At 38.6% G+C, this 21,578-nt stretch overlaps 1 protein-coding gene and 1 long non-coding RNA gene across 2 annotated transcripts in view; both read right to left on the bottom strand.

Moving 5' to 3' along the window:
* The window catches only part of LOC109399416 (CD63 antigen), a gene marked incomplete at its 3' end in the record, with an annotated part of 85,835 nt that overhangs the window by 51,750 nt on the left and 12,507 nt on the right, over window positions 1–21,578 (bottom strand).
* On the bottom strand, window positions 10,936–13,763 carry LOC134287280 (uncharacterized). The gene is made up of 2 exons (XR_009997185.1): window positions 11,280–13,763; window positions 10,936–11,204 (listed from the first exon to the last, which is right to left on the bottom strand). It is a non-coding gene; the product is annotated as an uncharacterized LOC134287280 (long non-coding RNA).

The following is a 21,578-nucleotide window of genomic DNA, read 5'->3' as shown; positions in this document are numbered from 1 at the left end:
AACTTGTGAGGGCCAGAGCTCAGTTGGATGCTCTCCTTATCGACTCACCGTTTTGCAGCCCAAGATAAGATAACAGCAATTTTTTGAGCTGTTGGCATATATGGGCAAGAGTTGGCTTTGATCAGATCCCGGTCGAACTTAATTGCGGAAGCGATCTGCTACATCAATCAAACAATGATGAAGATTTGTCCACCAGCATCCAACTAGGCTTCATATGCCATGTTACCGTCAGGGTGCAAAATGTTCATAGTCATTGACTGAAAACAGCACGAATTTGAATGATTCTGCACTGAACATTCAAAACAAACAAATTCATTTTCGCTCTCCCTCTTCACACAGTCAGTCAATTCGTAGTCATTGAATATGAAGCCGATCGAGAAACATCTTCATAATTACCTACGTTTATGGCTACGATTCCTTCCAAAAACACTCCACTACAATCAAATGGGAAAAGATCTGTGTAAAGCACCGTTAAATGTAATCGAAACGTTAATATTTTATCAGTAATTTAGCACTTTGTAAGATGTTTACAAATATTCATTGACTTTCATTCAGATGACAAATGAGTATCGAGCAGCTGAATATGAATATGCAGGCAAGTGAATGAAAATTGCCGCACGGTGAACTTCAACTCGTCTGCTCGAAAATTTTGCGCCCTGGTTACCGTAATTCCATATCAAGGTTACACTACAAAATCTCATTCTTGATCGATTTGCCATTTAAAATCGTTTTGGATTACCAGCTAGGAAATAGTCATCACCTATCATTGATCAAATGCCGTAACAACCTTGCATACTGTTACGAACCAGTAATCGTCACTCGTAATGCTATGCCTATATCTGATGAATAAATCCGTTTCAAATGGGCATTTAATATGAACTATCTTCCCAGACCGCAGCACAGTATTTAGAGACATAGATACCCACCGCTGCCGCATCAACGCCAAACGAGCCGCCAATCTCAATCTCATAACTTGTCGGCCGGCCGGCACTCACTCTCCGCGAGATGAGTTGTGGACAGGTGAAACCAATCAGCCGACAAAAAAAACTAGTCTGACCGACTAAGCCGGTGAACTGGACTGTGAAGCGAGATGAGTAAGATAATATACTAAACCTCAATGTTCAATATACAATATACAACACACCGCCAAACAAAGGTGTTTCATGTCATCGCGACTGTAGTCGGACACTCCTTCAAAGAACAATTAGCGAAACGTTATGCGTACTAGGTACTATCAACCGTGTTGGGTTTAGCGGTGGCTGGGCTGGCTGAGGATCATATGTTTGGAGTTTGGATGGTTCACTGCCACGTTGGTAATAATTCGCGTGATATTGGCCACCTTGACTGGCGGGCGGACTATAGACGAAATGTGAGCTGTCTGGCAGAGCAGCCGCCGCCATCGTCTCATACAGCGTGGCGGCATTGAGAATGTAATAACAAATCCCGCAGGAATGTACCGATGCTGACAAGGCAAATTTAACTGCTGTCGGTCTGTATGGTTTTGGAGGATGATGATAGGTTTATCCAGACGTCGTCAACGCTAGTCTTCGTCAGCGTTTTTTACAGGTTCCATTATCCACTCTACCGACCAACCGAAGTGGTAGGTATGTGGCTAAAGTTAGACTAACACGCACAAGTAATTTCCTATAATTAGCGACTTCGTATCTCTGGAGGAAACGGCCACTGAATCATGCTTTCGAAATTCGTTTTTATTTATCCCGAAGAAGAATGGTTGTAGCACATAGACGAGTATTTCCAGTTGCACTAAGAGCAGCGCCACAGCACACAATGCCACAATGGGCAAAAACCAATCAAAACCGACAAAGAATTCTATACCTTTTGTTTCAAGTGGCATCGAACATCGATCTAAACCATTTCCGAATGGAAGAAGCCTGGGGAATCGATTGACAACGCACGCGACGGCAAATTGCTCTACGTGGCTCATTTAGCCCCAAATCCCTTATATTTCAAAGAAATCCTATACTTTTCGCATCGCAAATCAGACTGGCATTACTTAAGGTGTCTCTCATGACAAAATGTCTTGAGGGCTTACACAAAGAGATTTGAGCAAAATAAATTGTCGTAAGTTTGTTTAAACTCCCTATTTTTCCCCAATTCCCTTATATTAGTATATAATTAGTAGTTTTCTAATTGTTTGCCTATAATATTCAAATTGATGTAAGCTCCCTGAGCCGCAAGTTGCAAAGTTACCGGAGCCATTTACCCCAATTCCCTTATACTATGATATTTCTTTAAAAAACGGGGTTTTCAAGACTTATTAGACTTACTTCGCATAATATAAGATGATCATGAGACTAAATTTTTCTCTTTGTGTATGTCTTTTATAAAGAAATCGATTTGGGTATTTTTAGTAGCATTACATTAACTCATATGACTCATTTGGCCCCAATTCCCTTATATTTCAAAGGAAATTAATATGTAGCTCATCGTTAATCAATTTTTTGGAATTGTTTGAGGTTTTCGTCATGACAATTTATTTTTAGAGCATACATAAATAGATCGGAGCAATATAGATTACCGTAGGTTTGCATAAGTAACCCATTTAGCCCCAATTCCCTTATATTAATGTAACATTAGTAGTTTACTGATAAATTGTACAGCTTTTCAAAATAACATGAAAGGATTTTGATTGAAAAATGTTTGCATATAAAATAGACATCGAAATGAGGCACCTTGGGCAACATGTTGTCAAATTATCGGCCTATTTAGCCTCGATTCCCGTATATGATGAAATTTAAATGATACGAACAGTTACTTTTTAAATATATGACTTTCTTCGTATAACATTATTTGCTCATGAGACTCAATTGTTCTTCTCGTATATGTCCTCTGTATATAAATCAATTTATGCGCTTCAATATATAACTACTTACATCATATAGCTCATTTAGCCCCAATTCCCTTAAGTTTGATAGATAACTTATAGTTTCCACATAATTAATCAATCTTTCAGAAACTGTTTGAGGTTATTTCTACAAAATGTTCCACGATCACATATAAATATTTTTGAGCGCTATGTCAAGGATTACTCAATGATGTTTTTCTGACATTTATCTTGGATTTTCTTTAGGTTTCCTGCAGTTTATTGTAAGATTTTTTTTAGAAGTTCTTTTAGCATCTTGTTCTGGTAGTTTGCTCTAATAACCTTCAAGGAGTCGTTTCAGGGATTTCTCTAAAACTTTTTTTTTCTAAAATCTGGAGTTCCTTCTGATTTTTTTCAGGAATTCTCAAGATTTCTTCAGTTTCTTCTGGGGACAAAAAGTTCCGCCTGCAATTTTTTCAAAGAATGCATCCTGGGATTTCTCCTGGAAAAGTTTCTGTTTTTTTTCTGAAATTTCTTGTGCGGTTCTTGCATAAATTTTCTTTGGAATTCTACAAGAACATCCTTCAGGGATTCCTCAAGCATTAACTTCTGGTATTTCTCCTGGAGTTTTTTTTTTGTGAATTTTTCAAAAACTCCTTTTGTAATTCCTCCAAATATCACTTCTGGGATTCTCTGAAAATTCATCTGAACTTTCTTCTGATATAACTCTTGGAGATGTTTTACATAGTTTCTCCTGAGATGTTTTCTGGGATTCCGCCAGAAGTTTATCCTGAGATCAGTCAAGGAGCTCCTTTTGAAATTTCTTATTTTTTTATATATTTAGAATTCCTTCTGAGGTTTTCTGGGTTCGTCAAGATATTTTCTCTGAGATTCCTCTCAAAGGTCCAGTGTGAGATTCCTCGACAAGTTTTGTGTGTAAGATTTCTTGTGAACTATCTTCTTCCATTCATTATTTTTCCACAAATTTCTTCCGGGATTCCTCAAGTGAGGCTTCACATTTTTTCTGAGATTTCTCCTAGAACTCATGAAGATTCCTTTAGGGGTCGTCTAAAAGTTCTTTCTGAGATTCCAGAAAGAACTCCAGGTAAAATACCAAAAGAAAATCCAGGAGTAATCCCAGATAAAACTTCTTCAGTGATTCCAGAAGAAACTCAAATGTAAAAAGTAAGGTCGTGAAATCTACTTAGGAAATTCCAGAAGAATTTCCTTGAGAAAGTTCATCTTGAAAGATTCCACAAGGAACTTCATGAAGATAATGAAAAGAAACTTTGGTTTTATGTGAAATATAAATGAATAGAGCTCACATGAGTCAAATGAGCATATATAAGGGTACTCAAGAAGATCATATCTTCCACATGGACTTCACATAAACCTCAAACAGTTTTGAAAATTTTGATTTCCGATGAGCTAACTAAAAATTCCTTTAAAATGTAAAGGAATTGGGGCCAAATGAATCATATGCTTAATGACCAAAAGCCTAAAATGATTTATTTATAAAAGATATACACAATAAGAACAATTCAGTCACATCTCATATTATGCGAAGCAAATTGATTATGTCTGGAAAAAAACTTCCTATTCTATGATAATATCAGAATATAAAGGAATTGGGGCTAAATAACACCAATAATTTGACAACATGCTGCCCATGGGGACTCTTATCAATATGAATATAATATCTGAGCATTTTAGAATCAAAACCCCATAAATTTATGCTGAGAAGCTAGAAAAAAATCCGAAAACTACTAATATTGTACTAATATAAGGGAATTGGGGTTGAATGGGTTACTTATGCAAACCTACGGGAATCTACGTTGCTAAGATCTATTTATGTATGCTCTGAAAACAATTTGTCATGACGAAAACTTCAAAAAAAAAATTAAAAAGTTTGATTAACGATGAGCTCTACATTTTTTTCCTTTACAATATAAGGGAATTGGGGCCAAATGAGTCATATGAGTTAATGTACGTTACTAAAAAATCCTAAATCGATTTCTCTATAGAAGACATACACAAAGAGAAGAATCTAGTCTCATGAGCATCTCATAGTATGCGAAATATGTCGAAAAAGTGTTGAATAAGTGTAGAATGTTTTTAATAGGAATATAATATAAGGAAAATTGGGGCTAAATGGCTCCGATAACTTTGCAACTTGCGGCCCAGGGAGCTTACATCAATTTAAATATTATATCCGAACATTTTGAAATCAGTATCGCATTAAATTATGCTAAGAAGCTAGGCAAACAATTAGAAAACTACTAATAATATACTATTATATGGTAATTGGGGCAAAATAGGGCATTTGACAATTTATTTTGCTCAAATCTCTTTGTGTAAGCCCTCAAGACATTTTGTCTTGATAGACACCTCAAGTAATGCAAAGAAAGTATAAAGTTTCTTTAAAATATAAGGGATTTGGGGCCCCCTGGCTTTTTCCATTCAAAAATGGTTTAGTTCGATTTTCGAGGGCAACTAAAGATATAGAATTCTTTGTCGGTTTTGATTGGCTTTTGCCCACTGTACAATGGGTCCAGAGTCGTATTTACGAAGACAAACATGTTTGTGCCAAAACTTTGAGTTTTAGAAACATGGTGTCTTTGGGAAAGTTCCTTCTTATTTTTTTACCTTTTTTCTCATTATTGTGAAATTATACGTTTCATATACGTTTACAAAATATTCTACAAAGTCGTAAAGGAAGTTATTTGGAGCAAGTTTGCCGAAAAAAACATTATTCTACCTCTTATGGTTCCTAACTTATAAATTTTTAAAAGATTGATGTTAGAGTGTTCCATGAAATTCAGTTTTCTTGCAATAACTTTTAATTCATTCGTTTCTCTTTAAAACTTCGGTCCGAGCACTTTTAGAACTATCATCATATTTTTTTCAAAAAGCTCAATATTCTAACTCTTATAGTTACAAAGATATTGGCTTTTTTCTTCGAAAAGGTTGTACAGCACCTAAATGTATTCTATTTTAATTGTACTATATCGAACTGGCTGCCGTTGCGCTGCTTTCACTTTCTACCCTGTCATGGTAAAATGATGAGCACGAGGATTTTGATGTGTGGCTGTTGGTTGTTCCTATTTCCAGTCCGATTAGGGGTCCATTATGGGTTGCCGTTCGCCGATTTCCAAGTATGCGGGTTCATTTGAGCAATGGGCTCAGAAGAGGGTCAGTGTCAGCTGCTCTCAGGGGGAAAGAGCAACTGACGAAAGTGCCGGGGCTGGGATCGAACCCATGACCATCTGCTTATGAATCAAACGTGTAGCCACTACGCCACGGGCCCCGGCATTCTGTGTTCTTTTAGAGCATCCAAAAACTCACAATTATGTCGAAGACGCCAAGTTTGTATCTCATCAATTTTCAGAGTTATACCTGCTTTTCCATGAAAAAAATCGTATTTTCAAAAAAAAATGGTACCCGTGGTTTTTTCACCATAAATATAACAGAGTACTGTCTTTTCAATGCATTTGCTCCTTTTTGAGGTATGATTTTATGAAAGAAGTGGTTTTTCGAAGAAAAAAGTCAATATCTTTTTAATTATGAGAGATAGAACATTCCCAGCTAACACAAAGTCTTATATGATGTTGCATAGGATACTAAAGTGGAGGCCATATGCGTACATGCTTCCATTTAACCGCGTGTAAAGTGTGCGTATATCGCCTCCACTTTTACATCCTATTCAACATCATATGCGATCATGGGTTGGCTGGGATTGAGCTCTTTGGAAAAAATATGCGTCATTGATAGTTCTAAGAGTGCTCGGAAAAAAGTTTTCACGAGAAACGAATAGATTAAAAGTTAATGCAAGAAAACTGAATTTCATGGATCACCCTAACATGAATCTTTAAAAAAAAAATATATAAATTTGAAACCATAAGAGATAGAATAATACACACGTTCGCTTCATATGCGGATGGTCATGGGTTTGATTCCCAGCCCCGGCACTTGCAATTTTTCGTCAGTTGCTTTTCCCCCGAAAGCAACTGACACTGACCCTCTTCTGAGCCCCATGGCTCAAACGGACCCGGATACCTGGACATCGGCGAACTGCTACTCATAATGGACCCCCAATCGGACTGGAAAGGAACAACGGCCATCCATCATCATCCTTGTGCTCATCATTCTACTAGGTATAAAGTAGAAAAAGTGAAAGCAGCAGAAAGGCAACCAGTTCGATAAAGTAGAATTAGAATCTAGGCGCTGTACAAAAATGTAAGTGCAGCTGTCAATTGAAATTGCTCACGTAGTGCCCCAGTGGACAATAGAGCTGCAAATTAGGTTAAGTGAATAAGAATAAAAAAAAAAAAAAAGAGATAGAATAATGGTTTCTTCGGCAAACTTGCTCCGAAAAAGTTCTTTACAACTTTGTAGAATATTTTTGTAAACGTATATAAAACTATTAAAAAGCAGATGTTTGGATCAGCAATACTAGAGGGAACACCCCAATTTAACAATAATGAGAAAAAAGGTCGTAGAAACTTTCCCAAAGACACACTGTATCTAAAACTCAAGGTTTTGGCACAAACATTTTTGTCTTCGTAAATTCGGCTCTAAACCCATTGTGCAGTGGTGCTAAGGCAGCCATGAAGTAAAACAGTTTTCTTTCCATCAGCTTAATGTTTCAGATGTTGAAAACCAAAATTTGGAAAAGTTAGGGTAGCGAACCACTTGGGCAGCGGCCGGTATTATGGGCACTCTTCGTTATAACTCAGTCAATTCCAAACCTTACTAACTTGTACCTACTTAAAATTTTGTACTAGGTATACGTATCTCATCTTGTTCCAAAAATTGTGTCAATTCGTTCAGAATTAGCTGAGTTATGGCAGAAAAGTGCCCAAAATAGGACCCCTGCCGAGATGGTTCCACTTCCCTACATAAAAATTTGAAAAAAAAATATGGCCGTTGGAAAATGAGTACAACTTGACATCTGTTTATCTATGATAGGAAGTTCTTCCTTTTCGATCAACTTTTTTACTATTCTCGTAAAATTTTTTGTCGTGCATTGTGTAAGAACACACTTTAAATTCATAATGAAATTTGATAGATAATTTCAAAAAATGTCATAAATAATTCCGAGAGTAATAAATTATTTAGAACAATAACAAAACAGTGACCAAAATGGGTGTGAAGCACAGGCTAAATATAAAAATAAATCATTGCATTGCACCACAGTTCGTATGCTTAATTCTCGACTGAAAACATAAAACACATTTTCAAGGTCGTAAAGCAATTCAATTGTCGTGTGGGTATTGCTTTCCTGCTAGTGCTAGATCCACTACACTAGGTTATAATATGATGACGAATTTTCACACCATTCTCCGATGTAATAAAAGTCATTTTCCGACATTAAGAGAAAAACCACACATGCATGCAATGGAGAAAAAATCTGGCTCACACGTACCTACCTACTAGCTACTGTTCTCCCATTCAATCTTATTTGGAACGTGCGCTTCTTACAACAAACGGCGCACGCTGACGACTGCTGCTGGTGCTGGGCTGGCGGCAACGAGAATCGTTGCCACTTCTAGTCTTTGGATTTCCATCCGGCTCTCTACGGAGTAAGAGCATACAAGCTTTATTTATTTGTTTCAGTTACTTGAAAGCAAAACGAGATAAACCCCTTTCTATGCGGTAGTAGTATGCCATACTATCGGCAGACAAAATTCCATGCATTTTAAAAGGCCGGCGGGAATTTGAAAAAGGTTTTCGGGATATACTTACACTGAAGAAAGGTCCAGAATGATATTTGGCCGCCAAATGATTTGGGTTATCAGATTGGAATTTGTTGAAATCTAAGATGAAACAATTGTCGCAAAATTTTGTTCGAATTTTATCATTTTAAGGGAGAACAAACATATTTTTTTTAACGAAATTTGAAAAATTAAAAGTAAGAGTATTGTGTTGTTCTTGGCTGTGCATGCATCACTCCTGTAGGGGTGAGTATGGCAGCATAATCGATCGCGTTCGCTATTGTCTCGAGTGAAAATCAAAACAATAGATGCGCGGGTGTTTAGTGTTCAGTATTGTGTTGTTCTTTGCTGAGTATTGTGTTGTTCTTTACAGAGAAGAACATTAATCAAGACAATTAGATGATCGGCATTGAACCACAAAAACCCCACAACAATTGGTGAGATCTTTCCAATATTATTTATTTATAAATACTTCTATTTCAGTATATTTACTTTATAACTGCATATAAGTTGAAAATTCACTATTTTCAACATCCTTTCATCTATTGGAAGATGCTTCAGTTCTGGGCTCTTTCTAAGTTGATGAAGGGATTTATAAATGCTTGCAAGGACTTGGCCAGGTGTGTGAAGCTGAGTGAATCTATGACATTGTAGATAGTAGCGACATCAGCAATGTCAATGGAAATATTCAACTTTGCAACTCCATCCAAGATTTGTGCAAGTATTCATGCTATGCTATCAATTTGAAAAATTAAAAGTAAAATCTGAGTCACTCTGAAAATTTCTTAACAAATCCGATGAATTTCATGAGTTTGCCTAAATGTTCGGATATTTTTTCACCAAACTCATTAATTATTTATCATTTCCCATACAAAAGCGACAACCGTTCGCTGCTGAGTGACTTTCAATGTGAATTAAGATGCAAAGTGGAAATCAGGAACCATGCGTCAGAGATTCATCCAAGAGGATTCTGAGATACCTCTAGTAGTTTTATCAGGGACTTTTTTTTCACATGATTCTTCAAGAATTCCGGCAGGTGTTACTCCAGGGATAATTCCAGGAGGTCCTTCAGAGATTCTTGTAGGAGGATCCATAAATGCCTCCAGGAGATCCATCTTCATACAGAAGATTCTTCAGGGATTCCCATAGGTGATCCTTCTGTGATTAGTCTAGGAGTTCCTTCAGATATTCTTTCTGAAATTCCTCCAGGAATTCGTACAGCAGTTTTCATAGCAATTAGTCCGGGAGTTCTTTCGGAGATTCCTCTGGGAGTTCCTTCAGGAATTCCACTCAGGGATATCTCTAGGAGTACCTTCAGGGTCGAGTCAAGTACAAGACACTGAAGACGACCTTACAGTTGAGGTCGAAATACGTATCTGTCAAAGGATGCAAATTCTTAGTGGAATTCAAAGGAACCGTACTTAACCCGATTTTCTTTTTATGTACCTTCAGGGGTTTTTGGAAATTTCTGCAGGAATTCCTTCAAGGATTCTTCTTGGAATTCTTTCAGAAACTTCTCCTGGAGTTTCTTTTGTGATCCCTACTGGAATTGAATAAAAACTCATCGCATAAACAGTTTTCTAGCGCTCACCATTTCGAAGGCACAACTGCCAGCGAATGGGAGATTGACATCTAAGCCGAAAGAGAGAAAAATTTGTGAAAGACGGACTCGATTAGGGTGGTGCTCCAGTTTGACTGTCTGTTTCACAGAATCGTAGCTTGTTCTGTGCCTATTAGTTGGTTATAGCGCCGGAATAGCGATACGGAGTCGTGGGTTCAAACCACACCCAAATCACCAAGTGATGATTTTTTCACAAATTTATCTCCATGTCAATTATTAAATTTGTTTTTAAAAAAATTAGTTATTTCGTCCTTTAGAGATTAGTATAGGAGTTTCTCCAGGGATTCCTTCTGAAGTTTCTTCAGGAATTCATACAGGAGTTCCTTTACGGATTAGTCCAGAGGTTCCTTCAGAGATTCCTCCAGGAGTTTCAGCGATTTGTGCAGATGTTTCTTCAGAGATTCCTCCTGAATTCCTTCAGGGATTCCTCAAGAAGTTCCTTCAGAGATCTTTCAAGGAGTACCTTGAGCGAGGGGTCTCGCCAATATTTGCTTCACAGATTCCCATACGAGGATCAAAGAATACCTCTAAGAGGATTCAGGAATTCCTCCAGCAGTCTCTTCAAGGATTGGTTTTGGTACAGAAGCTCATTCAGGGATTAGTCCAGAGATTTTTTGAAGGTTTCCTCCTTCGAAGATCCGTGATCCTTCGACGATTCTTCCTGAAACTCCCTCTAGAATTCCTTTGGGATTCTTGCTGGAATTCTTCCGGGGATTTCTTGGAGGACTTCCTCTAGAATTCCTTCGGGGATTCTTCCTGGAATTACGATTTAATTAAACTTTCTTAGAGATACGACTGTGATAGTTGATTCGGGGTAATGGCTTCCAGTCTCTTTTAATTAAAAACGGATTCTTATGCTTTCATCCGACGTTTCGGACACATTTATTGTGCCTTCTTCTTGGGATCTGATGGACAACAAACAAATTATGTGTTATGTATTATGCTGTGTCTGTGTAGTGTTGATGTGTACTTACTAACAATGTTCCGTTTTATCGTTAAGGGCCTGCAGCATAGGCACCTTTGTCAACGGTTTATGCTCCGACAACTACAGAACAAGAAAACTGGCATTAACAGGAGCACTCGCTTCGCAGGAGGTATTTTTACCGATTCCGATACTCACTTCACCCACTTTGTTCTGGCCGTGGGCTGGATGGGCTGATTTTTTCAGAAATCGATCCGGCTCGCAGAAAAGAGGTGCAGTCTGCTTCAGTGCTATCAGTGAGATTTTGGGAAATTTTGATGCACTCAACAAAAAAATACAGTCTGTTGAAAAGTTCTTGAAAAGCCATTTCCAATTATCTTGTCTATGAAGTTGTATAAAATTCATTAAGACCATTAAGACACGCCCCAAGTAACACCGAAAACATAATCCGAAATAGCAAATATTTACTTTGTCCTACAGCAGTTGTTATGAAGTTTCTCGAAACATATTATGTCATGGATAAGTCGTTTTCACGATACCTAAAACTTATACACAGTGATCTTCTATTTAGAAGTCTTATTAAAGAATATATTTTGTTTTCTCAAACAAACATTGCATGTTGTTGTCGATTATGTTGGGTAAGTTCTATTTAAGTACACTTTGTTTGTTACCATACATGCTCAGTATGTTCTATATGACATATTAGAGTGACATTTGCAGTTTCATGTTTAAGACTTGTTTTCAATCATGTTTTGACAAAACATAGTGTGTTTCGTATGTTTATAATTAGTCGAATTTTGGTTTTCTGCAGTATGATAGAAAACATGTTTAACGTAAACCTAATTTTTGAACAGGGACATGCTACACTACCGATCATAGAAATGAAGAATCGTTTTTTATTTCCTAACAGAATCTAAGCTTTGAATACCTATACAAAAAAAATGACAGGAATATATGTTACCACAACATATGTGATTATCGATAAGGGCCGATTTTATCGAGCATAATGCTCTTTGAGCCGCTTCAATGTATAAACTGTGATAATTAAGGACTGTTCAATTTATAAAACGGACAACTTTACAAGGCTATAAAACCAAGACGCGTAGTTCAAATTTAACCACCCTTGTTTCGTTGTTCAGTACATCAGCTTTCATTATAGTAATCATTTTTTAATCGAATAAAAATAGTTTTATTTTTTTAGAAAATCGGCCAAGTGTTAAATGAGGTGAATTTATCAATTGCTGAAAATTTAAAATATATATAAAATCAATGTTCACATATTGTATATCGTTTTAATTATCAGAAAAGTGTGTGCCATGCTGCAACAGCATGAGTAATAAACATTCTTACGAAATTTGAACTCAATTGGAAAATTAGTTGTTGAGATATTAAAGCCTCATGTGAGATTCGAATTTTTGAATAAAATTCAATTGTAAAGCAAAAAGGGCATGAAAATATCAAATAAACATTTTTTTTCATGCATCCAGACGAAAGTAGGAATAATGAGGTTTCAAATGCAGAAAACTGCTTCTTAATAACATTGTTGGTTTGCTTACTGTGCGCCATTACAGGCACAGTAACCAAAACAGTTACGTTCTTTGAAAGTTCTTCTTAATAACAATGCAACCTAATGCAAATTTTGCAAAACAATGATGTTGGAAATTAAAACTTTACATCCGATCCTTATTAAACAAGGTGTACAATAACATAGGACTAACTTTGTCGAAAATAAATAATAACCAGATTAGCTAGAGTCGAAAAATCAGCATCAATGGAGCAAAAAGTATGCAATTTTTTACTATGACCAACTTTATGGATTAAATTTATGATGAAGAATGCAATTAAAAGTAAATTTTTCTTTTGTACCATTCAGGGAGCAATATTTTACTAGTCTGGACAAATTTTTAGCCAAATCCGTTGTGCTATTGCAACACAGGACTTAAATAAAAAAAATAATAATAATTTCCATGAAAACAAGGCAACTTACTATATCAATCTGGAGGCTGCTTGGTGCATTATTACTGACCAACTTTTGAGCTTTACCTTTAGTAGAGTAGTATAAAATTCCAATACATTGAAAACTTCATGAAAATGGGCATGTTAAGTATGTGGAAAGTTATGTCGTATTTTGAGAAATGAGTTTTTATTGATGTTTTACGAAAACCGCTTTAGTTACACAATAAAGATTATTTTGCTCAATGTTATATTTTTCCTACGTTTGAGAATAGCTATAGGAAGTTATGCAAAAAACTGATAATGATTTTATTGAAAAATAAAAAAGATATTGTACTAACAAGTTGTCCGTTTTATAAAATGAACAGTCCTTATTTGATACTTGATATTTGGTGTCTTTCCAAATCGTGACAGATGTCAAACCGTTCAAATACCAAACCAAACATGAGAACCAACAACAACCACAACAAAATTATCCACAAAAATAATATCAAGCCAATTATGAATCTTATCTCAAAACATGTATCATGTCATGTCACAGAGTGCCATTTAATTTTATTTCTAAATTTTTGAGTTTTTGTGTTAAAATAAGATGAATGCTATTTATTTATTTTGATGAAAAATTCTTCAAAAATACTGATTTATAAGGCGTATTAATTTTATCGGGGTACAATAGTCTATTTCACCGTAAAAAATTATTGGCATTAAGATTTATGTCCACAGTATGGCAATGGGGCTGTCCATAAACCACGTGGTCATTGGGGGGGGGGGGGTTCGGCCAATGACCGTTTTGTATGGACCAATAAAAAATTGTATGGACTAATGACCACGCGGGGGGGGGGGGGGGGGGGTTGAAAAATCCCAAAAAAAAATGACCACGTGGTTTATGGACAGCCCCAATTAGGCGTTAAAGTGGCTTGGTAGAATTATTGATACATGTCGATTTTCGCAGTTGTCGATTTTTATTATTGACATTTTGAAACTTAATTATTTACAGTAATAAAACATCTTGATTGCCAAGGCACTGTTTTCTAGATTTTTTTTAAAATATATAATGGAAAACATACTAAGATACATAATCAAGTTTGCTCAGATTCATATAGAACACGAATATGACATCACAAAGATGTTGCGCAGGCTCCACCTTCTGCGCTTTTTCAGTCGTATAGCAGTCTGAAAATCGGTTTTATTGCTTCAAACCAAAACTTTGTAACTGGTCATATTGGAGTCGAAATAATTTCTATAATACATGTTGTGTTACTTGGGGCTGTACTGTCTCAGTGCTACAACGAAAAGTACCTACTACACCGACAATAATGAAACTGCAGATGAAAGAAACACATACATATAGGGTCTGGGACCATTTGGGCAGGAGCATCTATTTTGGGCACTTGCTGCTATAACTCAGTCAATTTTGAACCGATTGACTTGATTTTTGAGGCACGATCAGTTACGCACAGTCTCTAGCCATGTGCAAAAATTCAAGTCAATCGGTTTGAAATTGACTGAGTTATAGCAGCAAGTGCCCAAAATAGGTGCTCCTGCCCAAATGGTCCCAGACCCTATTCCCAGGCCGAATTTAAGCAACTTCATCGTATCGTTGTCAAAGTTACAAGTGTGTCTTGCTTGTCCAGATTATTATATTGTAAACCTTGTTGTCAACCAAACTTTTGATTTGTTTGAACCAGCAGAACATTTTTCAGGTTTAATCAATCGGCGTTGTTTGTTAATCAAGTAGGCATTGTCTTCAATAACATGTAAAGTTTGTGAAATGTTTTTGATTTATGGGATGTTTCTAAGCGTCAGCATGTGCAGTGCAATTCATGTGCCTATTCAAATAAGTTTGGATACCGGCAGCAGATGAGAAAGATCCCGCTGGCGCTGCTGCTATTCTTGTTTGAAAATATCTCCCTGCGATCTATACTCTCATCCGTCGTCATTGTGTGTTGTTCGATGCGATGTGCGGTGCTTTTGTTATTTTGTATACACACGCAATATAAATATACATAATGCATATGCGAGTTTCACACTCTTTCGGCAATCTTTCACCAAAAGGGTTCGGTAGAACGTCAGAACAGCGAGATTAGACGGTCATAAACATGCTGCTTGGCCTTGATGCCGTCACTTCGTACCATGACGACACATGCACACGGTTTTCATGAAAAATTCTTGCTCCATCATCATGAATAGTCGACATGTGGTAAACCAAAAAGTGGAAATTTATGTTCGGAAAGAGAATTTGCATCAAGTTAATTAACGCTACTATCTACAAAACAAATCTAATGATATTGCTGAAAATTCTGTTAACGTCAGATTCAACTTTTGACAAATTTATTTGATATCTTTGCCGTTATGTGTGTCAGTAGTCATGCACTTCTCTATCAATGTTATGCACGCGTCAAATCGTCATTGTTAACCGGAATTACCGTCACTAATCCCTACAACTTTCAATTGACGACGGTGCAATTTGTAGAACACCTAATGAGTCATTCCGAAACAGGTCACCTCGTAAAGTTCCCTAATCTCGTCGATTTCAAAATATGATTTATGGCACCTTCCCGCCCATGCTCGACCATCACCACAACATTGTCGCAATCGACGGTGATGTCCACCTCTATGCGCATCCCATCCGGCCGACTGACTAAATGCTGTTCGCCACCAACCACCACCGCAACCGCAACAACGGTTGTAGTGATTCTATTTTAATCATGAACGCCAAAGGGGCGTTGTTCTTGAAATTCTGCGTCAACTATTATTGTCTTTTGGCTTTCTATGCATATTTTATTGGACCCTGCTGTTTTGATACGGTATTCTCGCGGGGCGACTAGGTGGTATACCCCAACTGACTGCTGCGCTGGGACTGTTGAAGCATAACCACATCACGTTTTATGTTCAATCACACAAAATCCGCACGGTTTCGACCCGCGTGCCTCGGGTAGGGCTAGAGGTCGCACATTGATCCGACCGAGTTTATTTTTGTTTTTATATTAAAGATTATCACTAAAAATTGATCTTGTATCTTGATGGTAGAGACAATCGAATATTATTAAGTCAAGTTATTCGATCCATTGTGGAACCATAGAAATTTATCGCCAGCTTCACTCATGTGCAGGGAAAATAGTAGCTTGACCCGAAAATAATTATAAATAAATGCGAACGAATGCGGAATCTATACCCTAAAAATGACGCGTGGCACTAGTTAGCGATATCCGCACTCAATTCACACATTATGAACCGTAAAGCAGTGGTAAGTTGATATAAAACTTTGATGACAATATGGGGATCGGAAGTGCAATTCGTACACATACAAGAGGGTTGATCAGTGGTACGAATTCAGTTCTTCAAATCTACAGGAGTATACTTTTTTTTTCGTTTCAGCAACAGATTATAACATTGCATAGTCTGAAAACGGGAACCTCTTGATAATTTGAATACCATTTTAGAGACATAATTACCCCTGGTAGGATATTGGGGTAAATATGACGGACCCAGACAGGCTCGCAAATTCGAAGGTATCGAGTGTCTAATATCTACAAAAAAATGCGACAAGTTGGATTGCGGAAACTATTGCGCGATCACACTACTGAGCGCTGCCGATAAGATACTCTCTCAAATTTTAGGCCGCCGTCTATCATCGATTGCAAGAGAGTTCGTGGGCTAATATCAAGCTGGATTCATGGGTGAACGTGCTACAACAGACCAGATGTTCGCCATCCGCCAGGCGTTGCAGAAATGCCGCGAATACAACGTGCCCAGTGGCACTGCCCACACATCACTTGTTCATCGATTTCAAATCGGCGGCGTATGATACAATCGATCGAGACCAGCTATGGCAGATTATGCACGAATACGGATTAAATGTGTCGAAGACAAAGTACATTAAGGCAAAAGGCTCCAGGGAGGAATCACCGCGCCCGCCTCCCCGATTTTATATCGACGGTGATAAAATCGAGGCGGTTGAGGAACTCGTGTACTTGGGCTCAAAGGTGACCGCCGACAACGACACCAGTAGAGAAATTCAGAGGCACATTGTGGCAGGAAATCGTGCTGTCTTTGGACTCCGCAGAACTCTACGATCGTACAAAGTTCGCTGTCACACTAAGTTAACTATCTACAAAACGCTTATTAGACCGTTAGTTCTCCATGTGCTCTACGTGCAGAGGACCAACGTGCCCTTGGAGCTTTCGAACGGAAGGTGCTGCGTACCATCTACGGCGGAGTGCGGATGGAAGACGGGAATTGGAGAAGGCGAATGAGCCATGGTGCACGAACTGCATCTGCTGCTGAGAGAACCAACCATCGTCCATACCGCAAAAATCGGGAGGCTACGGTGGACGGGACACGTCATCAGGATGTCGGATATCAACCCGACTTAAGGACAGACTTGTTAGAATCCCAAAATGGCCGCCTCATTGGCCTGCTTTGGCACCTACTCACGATTTCGAGGGCACAAATCTCTTCGTAAACAAAACCAGTGCACCTCAGCTTTTTATTTTAAGCTAATTATAAGTGAGCATGAGCAAGAACAGAATAATGAAATACAATGTTGTTTGAAGCTTGCTTCTTGAGGTTGGTGCGTCTGAAGTTTCGATGCAATGTTGAGGCGGGATTTAATGACGTTTGTCCTTAAATGGTTCTTGAGAGTCATTAGACCGGTACAAGAAGACTGCGCAGCGAGCTAGGTGGGTCGATCAAGTGGAGGACGATCGGCGGACCCTATACAGAGTGCGGAACTGGAGGCAAACAGCCATGGACCGAATAGAATGGAGACAACGCCTATGTGCAGCAGAGGACACTCAGGCCTTAGTTTGACCGCCCAAGTAACATTTTAAGTTTTGTTCGGCTCTACAAGAGATCTACATGACCAATTTTATAAAACTCGCAATAAAACTGATTTATGCATCAAAGCCTCTTGAGTCCTATGTACAGCAGAGGACACTCAGGCCTTAGTCTGACCGGTGAAGGTAAGTAAGCAACTCAAGAATTAACTCTGCAAATCTCATGATTGAAACCACCAAGAAAATTCGTGTCTGCAGCAAAGTTATTCAGTAATCAGTATACAATGACACATATTGACCATTTTACTGGCACTTTACCAGATTTTCTGGTATGTCTGAAACATACTGGAAAAACTTGTAATTAGAAGGCACGAAATGTTGCTAATTGACAAATTGAGAGATGAAATTTGTGAAATAATCGCGTTCTGGTGGGATTCGAACCCACGACTCCGTATTCGCTAGACCGGCGCTTTAACCAACTAAGCCACAGAACAGGTAATGGTTCTGCGGAATGGAAAGCCAAACTGACTCCGAAGCCGCACCGTGGACAATCCTATTTCACAAACTCATCTCTCTTTCGGCTTAGATGTCAATCCACAACCCACTCCTGTTCGTGCCCACTAACGCCGAGCTCTTGGTAATAAACTTTATAAAACGAGTTGTGCCACCAGGTATCAGGTATCAGGTGTTACATCAACCATTGTCCATCACAGCTCAATTGTGACAGGATACTTGACTAGCACCAAATTAAATTTGGGTCATACCCCAATATTCCTAAATAATGGACGCAGTGGTTAAAAGGCTCTACAGATGAGGAAAAAAAAGGGTTGCTTCTAAGAATTAGTGGTTAAGGGGACAAGAGATGGGTTATGGGGAGCAGAATATTGTTTCCAAGGAAGATCGTAGAGGATATTTTGAAGTGTTTGTTATATACGGGATTTTAAGCCTTTAAACATAAGTCGTTCTTCAGGGGTCAGTCGGTTTTCTCGATAGGGCGATGGAAGTGCGAGTGAAAAATCCGGGATCAGAATCGCGCTACAATATTCGTTGGTCAGTCGGTTTTCTCGGTAGGGCGATGGAAGTGCGAGTGAAAAATCCGGGTTCAGAATCGCGCTACAATATTCGTTGGTCAGTCGGTTTTCTCGATAGGGCGATGGAAGTGCGAGTGAAAAATCCGGGATCAGAATCGCGCTACAATATTCGTTGGTCAGTCGGTTTTCTCGGTAGGGCGATGGAAGTGCGAGCAGGGCCCTACATTTTCAATTTCAATTGAAATTTTCAGGCGAAGTTTGTAAACAATGTTTTCAATCGTCAATGGAAACAAGGCGCCGTCGTCGTCGCTCAGCCCGACTGTCATCGTCACCGATGAACCGACGCTGCTGCGTCGTCGTAGATGCCACTTTGTTTCGCACTCAGGGGCCATCCATTAAGTACGTCACGGTCCTAGGGGGGAGGGGGGGTTTGTGAAAGTGTGACAAGCAATGTATTAAGTATAGGAAAACCCCGTACGAAGGGGGGAGGAGGGGTCTGAAAATCCGAATTTTAGCGTGACGTACTAAATGGATGCTCCCTCACAAGCTCACGCACGCTCGTTCGACATCGAATGAATTTCTCTGTTATAACTCATTTAATGAGTGTAACTACCGTCAAATCTGTGTAATGTTAATGTATGATATGCATATTTTACTGAAATAGTTTATTACCCATAAAAATATTAAGCAAACATACATTTTAGACAATTTGAAAATATCAATTGAATCCCAGTCGGTGTGAAAATGAGCCGCCACCCGTCGTTGCGTCGAAGAAAGTGACAAGAAGGGCGGATGAAGCGAAGCGCATGCATGTTGTTTTGAATGTTCCCGTCGTCGGCGTCCGTCCGATGCTGATGGGCGCTCGCTTTCAGCGTCATGTTTTGGTTTCGACGATGTAGGCCCCTGAGTGCGAGTGAAAAATCCGGGTTCAGAATCGCGCTACAATAATCGTAGATCAGTCGGTTTCCACGGTAGGGCGATGGAAACGCGAGCACGAAATCCGGGATCAGTGGTCATCGTGATCAAATAAATCATAATCGTGATGAAGACCGCGACGTGTATTTCCATATAACTAGTGGATCATATCACCTAACAGAGGTGGCTCCTAGATCCACACCTTACCCTACCCTACTAACCACCATTCCTTCCCGTGACAACTGTGGGGATGCTGTGGATTCCACGGTTTCTAGTAGCAACGGTTGTCGAACTAACATTCCTTCCCTTTCCTGATGACCGTAAGGACGTGGCCAGCGCCGTTATTGACTTTAAATAGCTGAACTCTCGAATTGTGCACATTGAGAATGGTTAGCTAATCCCAAGCTTTCACATTCATTGGCTCTCTGTGCAACTTCGATTGTTCTGGTCAATCACGGAGTAGCAACTACGATGTGTACGGTTATCTTTGCTTTGCTTTTGCTTTGCTTTAAACATAAGTCGTTCTTCAGGGACTGGAATAATAAGACCGTTCGAGTCCATGGTCTACAACATAGAACAGTTTAAGTTCTCTCTGAGTACCTAGTCCCATAGGTATCGCTCTGTTATGTTAAAGCAAGGGGTTGCTAACGGTTATAACAGTGTTAAGGACTGTTTAGAAACGGACGAAGCGAAGGATCAAGATTAACAGTCTCCCACAGGTCCGTGGAGCAAGGTGGTGTAGAGAAAGATGTTCCAGGACACCCAAGAACTTTTTCGAGTAAAGGCTTTAATATCTACGAGCGTAATCGATTGATTGTCGTTACCAGGGATAGGATCATTTATTTGCAAAGAGTTACATTCACTTGATACTATCTCAGTTCAGAAGCACTCCATCAAAAAACTATATATGGATGAATAGAGCCTTGTAGTTTTATCTGAAAGTTCGCCGAATAGCATTAGGGTCGCACACGCATAACAAATTCGTGAACGAGCTGTGAAGGCAACTCTCCACGCGGTGAATGTAAATTACATTCACGCCGTGGAGAGTTGCGTTTGCTACCTTCTGTCAACTTTATTATTGACGCTACGCTAGTACATTGTTCTACAAAATTTCAAGAAGAACAAAAATAAAAAAGTGCTCCATACATTAGTTTTTGATACGATGTTTCTGAAGCGAGTTATTCGCAAGTGAATGTAAATGATTGCAAATGAATGATCCCATCCTTGGTTGTTACATTACTGATACTGTGCAACATCCTACAAGTCTACGGAATATTGTTCTGTAAATAAACAATTTTCAAACATGACCACCTCCAATTTTGATCTCCAAGAACTTCCACGAGTAAAGGCCTGAAGATCTACAAACATAGCCAATGGTTTCTTGCTACATTATTGATGCGTTGTAACATCCCAAAGGTCCATTCAGCATTGTTGTGAAGAGTGTTCATTTCTAAAGATGTGCTAGGTCTTTTTTTATGAACTTCCGCGAGTTAAGGTCTTAAGATCTACAAGCGTACTGAATGGATTATTCTTACATAACGATACGATGCAACATCCTACTGGTCCATGGAGCATGGTTCTGTAGAGAACTACTTTCCAGTGATGATCTAGGTCCTTTAAGAACTCCCACGAGTAAAGGCCTTAAGATCTATATACGTAATCAATGGTTTGTTGTTATAGGGTTATTCGCTAATTGTTGAACACTATCCAAATGTTGAACAGTTTCTGAATATTTTGTTATAAATCTTTGGTTTAGTAATTTTCATCCAACGTAAACGTATGATATAGATGCATATACATGTGTGTCACGATATTGTTCT

Source organism: Aedes albopictus, chromosome 2, assembly GCF_035046485.1.
Source record: "Aedes albopictus strain Foshan chromosome 2, AalbF5, whole genome shotgun sequence".
Lineage (NCBI taxonomy): Eukaryota > Metazoa > Arthropoda > Insecta > Diptera > Culicidae > Aedes > Aedes albopictus.
This window is presented reverse-complemented; position numbering and strand designations above follow the sequence as displayed.